General features: G+C 42.6%; 1 protein-coding gene across 8 annotated transcripts in view; it reads left to right on the top strand.

Moving 5' to 3' along the window:
* The window catches only part of B3galt1 (beta-1,3-galactosyltransferase 1), a 336,740-nt gene that overhangs the window by 305,912 nt on the left and 24,828 nt on the right, over positions 1 to 6,000 (top strand). The window contains exon 1 of one of the 8 annotated variants that reach the window (XM_010606913.2): positions 3,713 to 3,755. The exons of the other annotated variants lie outside the window; for them this stretch is intronic. The gene's annotated coding sequence lies outside the window, so the exon portion shown is untranslated. Of the gene's footprint in view, positions 1 to 3,712; positions 3,756 to 6,000 lie in introns of those variants that run through there. 8 annotated transcript variants of the gene reach the window in all.

Below are 6,000 nucleotides of genomic sequence, written 5' to 3'. Positions count from 1 at the left end.
AAAAAAAAAAAAAAAAAAAATGGGGGTCAAATTGGCTAGTACTTAAGTTTATAAAAACTAAATTAGCTAATAAATATAAAGAGTTTGAAAACAGAACACAGCAAGTGCTCAAGAAAAGCTAGCTCTTATTCTCAAGATAGACACAGACTCATCCTTATTAAGGTCCACAGGGCCTGCGTTGTATGAAAAACATACAAGAACAACAGAGGAAATGCTGTCAAAGTGCCCAGTCTATCCCCAGACAAGTGTCTGGTACAGAGAGGGAAGACACAGGTGCCCACAACAGTGATTTAGGGAATTCGGGTACTGGCTCAACCTCCACCTCCATTCAAAGATACCTGCCTCATGCATGGCTTGGTACACTTGTGAAATAAACTCCTCCTTCATTCTTTTCTGCTGAGAGACTTCCTGTTAAATTGAAGACATCCAGTATTAGCCTCTAATGGTTTTATGTAAATTCTATGTTAGGTAAACCAGTCCATTTCTAATGGAGCAAGGCCTCCTCTGGCCCCTGAGGGGAGGCAGAAGAAGGCAGATGGGATGAAAAGGGGAACAAAGGAACAAGAGAAAGGCAGAAAACAGCAAAGGCCCTGAAGCTTCCCTACTTAAAGTTTCTCTAATGGACACTGTCCACTGTGCCTTGTGCTACCAATGTGGCATCTTTAAAATGCTTTGTACAAAATCCTTCATCTATTTGTTTTCAATATGCACTAACTTAAAAGTTTTATTTTTGTCCCGTGATGAGCCAAAGTAGTTCGTCTAGAAGTTGGCTGCCAAGAGAACACAATCCTCTTGCTAATTTCACATGCTTATAAAGAGTACATCATAAATAATTTTTCCTTTTGAGAATCCTCCTTGTTCTCACTTTTGAGATAGGGATCCACATCTTATCTCTGATCTGCCCGGGGCAATTCTCTAGAGAGGGCACAACTCTTGCCTGTAACTCCTGCAAAAATGACCGAAATTCCAGTTGTGCATCTGAGCTTTCTATTGGTATGGGTCTTGGACAGGAAGCCTGTGCAACCATGCTTGGCCCTTCTCTCTGATTTCCCTGGACATTGGGAAGGGGTCCGACAAATTATCCAGCTTATAATTCAATAGCCACTGTGAAGTTGGCAGGTTGTTTTATTTATCCTTTTAAATTAAATACTGATAAAATTTGTGGGCCATTGTGAGTTTAGAGCTAATGGTTCAAATGTTTTCCTTCAGATCCCTTCTCTTTCAGTCCTCTAAACTGACATCTTAATTTAGGCATCACTTCTTTTTATTCAGAGTAAGGACTGGTGCCACACAATTTCCCTCAAGCTGGGCTCTTTCTGGTAGTATTCAGCTGGGCAGAGTGGCAGATCTCATTTGCATTTGGTTCCTGCACTTCTCAGCCACATGTACTGAAGTGGCCTGGTGTAGGCTTGCATCATACAGTGGGAATGGGTCAGGTCACCTAACCTGCAGTCCTGTGCTCTGTCCTTGTCACCACTCTGCCAACCAGGGCTCACAGCCTGCTCCTCTCCTTTCTGGGTACCAAAACCTGGCCAGGATTCCCTCAAGCCTCAGACCTGAGGGAGAGGCGTCTCCAGAAAGGGAAGATGCCAGTGTCCTTTGGTTTCTGATGAGCCTCTCCTGGTGGGACAGTTCGCAGCAGTGAAGACAAGGAGACAAGAGAGGCTGCAATGACTGGAGTTCCTGTGCTGTAGCAAACAGATACAGGGTTTGGCAAAACCTTTGCCTCTCTATGTCACTGAAGAGGTCTTGGAGGCCCAGACCTTCAAACAAACTGATGGTGATGCCTCCCTCAAGAATGAGACTACGTGGAGGAATAAAGGTCAGAGAGAGCCAAAGAGGGTGGCACACAGGAATATTTGTAAATAAAGCAGTTTTCCGTCACGTTCTACCAAATGTTTTCCTCATAAAAGCAATCATGCTTCATGTTCAGAGGCAGTCTCCATCCACTACCCAGCACTGTGCCCCGGCAATTTGCCTTCCTGATGGTGTTTTTGCTTCTGGATTTGGATGTGCTATAGCCAAACTAATTTCCAAACCATGCCTCAGCCATGGAACACACTAGACTGGAGATCATTCCCTTTCCCAGCTCCTAGTTTTGCACATTTTTAGAAGCATCAAGAAAGGCTGTTGAGATTTCGTCACATCTCGCACTCTTTCCCGGGCCTTTGTGACGGTCATTCTCAGCTAATGCTTCTGAGGCCTGGAGAGACTGGAAGAGCGACAGCAGAGGAGAATCTGGATGCACAGCAAAGACACAAAGGCAGTGAAACCGCCGTAACCACAGCAGTCATTTCCTCCCCACCCTCTGAGGGCAGGATGTTCTAAACTCTGTAACAGCTCTTAGAACTAAGTAAAGGTTGATTTCCTGTGTGCCTTAAGAAATATTTATTTAGCTATGAGCTAAACCTCATGTTTGCCATCAGACTGCGACACCCTCTGATGAACTTTCATTCCCTGGCACCCAGAGCCCAGAACCTGAAAGGAAATAAGCAGTTGCAGATATCTGCCAAATGAGTTGGCATAAACCATATAATGCTAGGATTTAGAAAATGCTCTAGTAGGAAATGATCGACAAATCCTCCTTCACCACTGGAGTCTACCCACCATCCCACAAGCAGCTTCTCACATTTTTCCCAGTAGCACAAAATATCCCTCAGAGTCTAGTGAAAGGAATCTAGCATGTTGATAAACTGCCTTATGAATTAATAAACATCACTCCTTAGAAAATGTGTTGTGGGCATTCAACATGCCAGAAACACGATTGATAGAGATCATGTAGTTGGGAAACCTACAGTAGTGGTTCCTGATATTTTTCTGGCTACAACCCATGTACAAGATGAATTTCTCATGGGTCACACACTGCCATTGGGGCGAGAGAAAACACATCTCTTTCTTTATCTCCCAGGGAAGTGAAAAGGATGTAAAACTGACACAGTACTTTTAGAAGGACAAAGTTGAATTTGATCTAATTCTAAAATCACAATCCTAAAACCCAGCAGCTGTTTTGAGTGCTTACTGTGTGCTATGCACCATGCTATGACTGAACATATATGATCCCATTTGAACTAGACACAGCCCCATATGGTTGGTTCCATCGTATTTTCATTTACAGATTAGGAAATGATGGAAATAAAGGTTTCTGAACGTTTCCAGGACTAGTGTGTGTCTCAGACTGTGAAACTACACATTCACATCATCATCAGGCTCAAACTCCAGAGCTTGACGTGTACCATCGTAAATCGTCAGTGATGTCCCTCGCCACCGACTGCCACATCTGCATATCATTATCACAGAGAACCTTTTACCAAAGCGACAGCCCTGCTTTTGTCAAAGCTAGATTTTGCTCCCAGATTCAAACAAAACTCTCATATTTATGAGTCACTTTGAGTCTTAAAAGACAAGAGCTATCTTTCAATTGAGTATCGATTATGTTCTACTTACCATGTCAGACGTTTTGCATAAATTGCTTCTAATAATAAGGTATTATGCATGAAGTTAGAGCAGGACAGGAAGTGGGGCCAAAATTTGTCCCATGTGGTTTCATTTTTCAGCCTGCAGGGGCCTTTGATTTCTCCTTTCCCCACTCTTTGCAAGTCTCATGTTTCTCATTTCCCTCCACCTAGGTTGGCTTCCTTTTCCACTGGCCTCATCTCCAGCCCTCCCTTCAGTTGAGAGTCAGCAGCTCAAAAACCATGCTGAGGTGGTGTGTCATGGAGGAACAGTCCTCTAACACGTAGGAGGAAGGTAGACAGGTATGGAGGAGGCCAGAACTGGAAATAATGTTAGAAGGGGAAATATGGGGGTAGCCTTAGGGTTAAATGCTCCAAAGCCAGGTATAAAAGCCCCACCAGGAAAAATAAAAAGCACTGGGGCTGGGCAACTGGTGAGCGAGTAGAACACACAGCAGGGTCTAGCTCTCTCCATGAGGACACAGTGGTAACTGGCTAAGAGCCACGGCAGTTTTCCGGGAGGGAGGAGTGGGGAAAGAACTCTCTAGAGAGCACTGGTGGTTTTTTTTATGAAGAAAGAGAACCACACTGAAAGGGGAAAAGCAGCTTTTCCCAGCTACACTTGCTCTGACACTCACGTGGGAGTCCTATTGACAGATGACTAGATCATTTCTCTCTGTCATCTTCACCAATCACCAGCAGCCTCTGGAAGACATGGCCCAGGGAAATGCCTCCCAGGACTAAGCTAAAGTGACTTCTCCTCAGCCCTTAACACTTGAGCAGCCTCCTAAGTGACAGGACTCACTAGGGCCATGCCTTTTCACTGAGCAGGAAGCAGGGTCAGTAGTGAGCAGGCAGTGGGACAGGCACCACCACTGTCTAGGTTTGGGGGAGGAAAGAGATGAAGAGTAAAGTAAGGGTCCATTCATGTTAAAATATGAAGACTTTAGTCAGGAAACTGAAGGAGATGTGCAAGGATTTTCTAGCCTTCAGCACAATGTTTCCAAGATTTCAACTGAGGAGTTTGTGCATTCGTTTATGTCACACTTGGCAGCAATCTTCAACCATCAATATTAAATGAGCACATTGCTGAAGCTGATGATACCAGGAACAATTACCCTGGACACGTATGGATTTCATTGCAAAGACTGGTGTGTGTCCAGCAGTTTGCTATGTTGCACAAAGAATTTATTTCAAATGGCAGCTGTTTAAAAAAACACAACCATCAAAACTGAGAGTTTGATGTAAAAATAAGATAAGCATTTTTTTAACCTGCGTTTTCACAAACAGCTGATTTAATCATTTTGATTTTACATTAACAAGTCAAAAGGTCAATCGATTTGATTAAACACACACATGCACTGTTCGTTGATTTTTGCTGACTGAAGGTACTATTGCCAAGAAGAGGCAGGGCACTGTGATGGTAAGAGAAATGCCTCAGACATCAGATAGGCTGGACCTAGGCTTGGGTTTTGGTGCACACCACCTGCAAGAACTAGGATGAACCTCTGAGTATCCGGTATCCATGTCCTGCTTCTGATGGCAGTCAAAGGTGATAATGTAGGCAAAATAATTTATACACTGGAAAGTTCGCTTCAAAATGCAGTTATTACTGTTGGTAGCCGTCACAAAAGCCAATTATTCATCATGCCTGTGAAATGCTAACACTATATCTGATGCCCTTACTTACAGGAACCTTCCCATGTTTGACATTCTATCCCTCCCTTGTTTGAATCACACTTCTTGCTAGTGTTCAATAATGCCTTCTATTCACAATTTAACTCAGCACTGCTGATGACTGGAAGCCCAACCACTGCTGCAATTAATGGAAATTCTCATTTTTATGAGTTGCATCTGCTGTGACATCTGTCTGAAACCCATGGAGAGAATTCAGTGTTCACAAGCAAATTGAGTAATTACTATGTAATTACAATTTAAATTGTGTAGTCACTGATCTGCTCTCAAACTTCATATCTTTTGTACATACTCAATATTAAAACCACCTGGATTCTTTGAAAGTGGGCAAGTGTGTTTTTAAAATGGATTTGAGGTAAATGTCTGTAGCCAAAAAATTAACAGTATTAATTTCAGAAGCTAGAAAGTAACAAGGAGGGAAAAATGAGAGTGTGGAGAGACGGTGTTAATAAGAAGAGAAAACTGGGTGGGATAATTTAGAGGTGGATTACTAAGTATATGCTCGGTCATGTTGTAACACCTGTGAAATTAATAAATATTTCTGGGTGGAGAACACAGAGATGCATAAATAACAAGGAAAAGAGATCAGAGATTAAAGATTTCACTGGTCTCAGGAAAAGCTCATTAGTTGTGACAGCTATCTGAGCTTTGGAAAACTGAACCATAGGTACAGAGCAGAAGAATTACTGAATGAGTCAAGAAATAGTGCGTAGTAGACCTCTATAATGACCTACATTTACAGTGGTAGGAACTGAGACCAATACTTTGCTAAATGGTTTCAAGATAAATCTATCATTTCCTCCAAAATCACTTTTAAAATCTCAGCCAACAAATATTTATTAACCATCTATTG

Source organism: Fukomys damarensis, unplaced genomic scaffold (genome assembly GCF_012274545.1).
Source record: "Fukomys damarensis isolate Sample0158 unplaced genomic scaffold, DMR_v1.0_HiC HiC_scaffold_26, whole genome shotgun sequence".
Taxonomy (NCBI): Eukaryota; Metazoa; Chordata; class Mammalia; order Rodentia; family Bathyergidae; genus Fukomys; species Fukomys damarensis.
The sequence above is the reverse complement of the archived record's forward strand: the minus strand, read 5'-3'. Positions and strand labels throughout refer to the sequence as shown.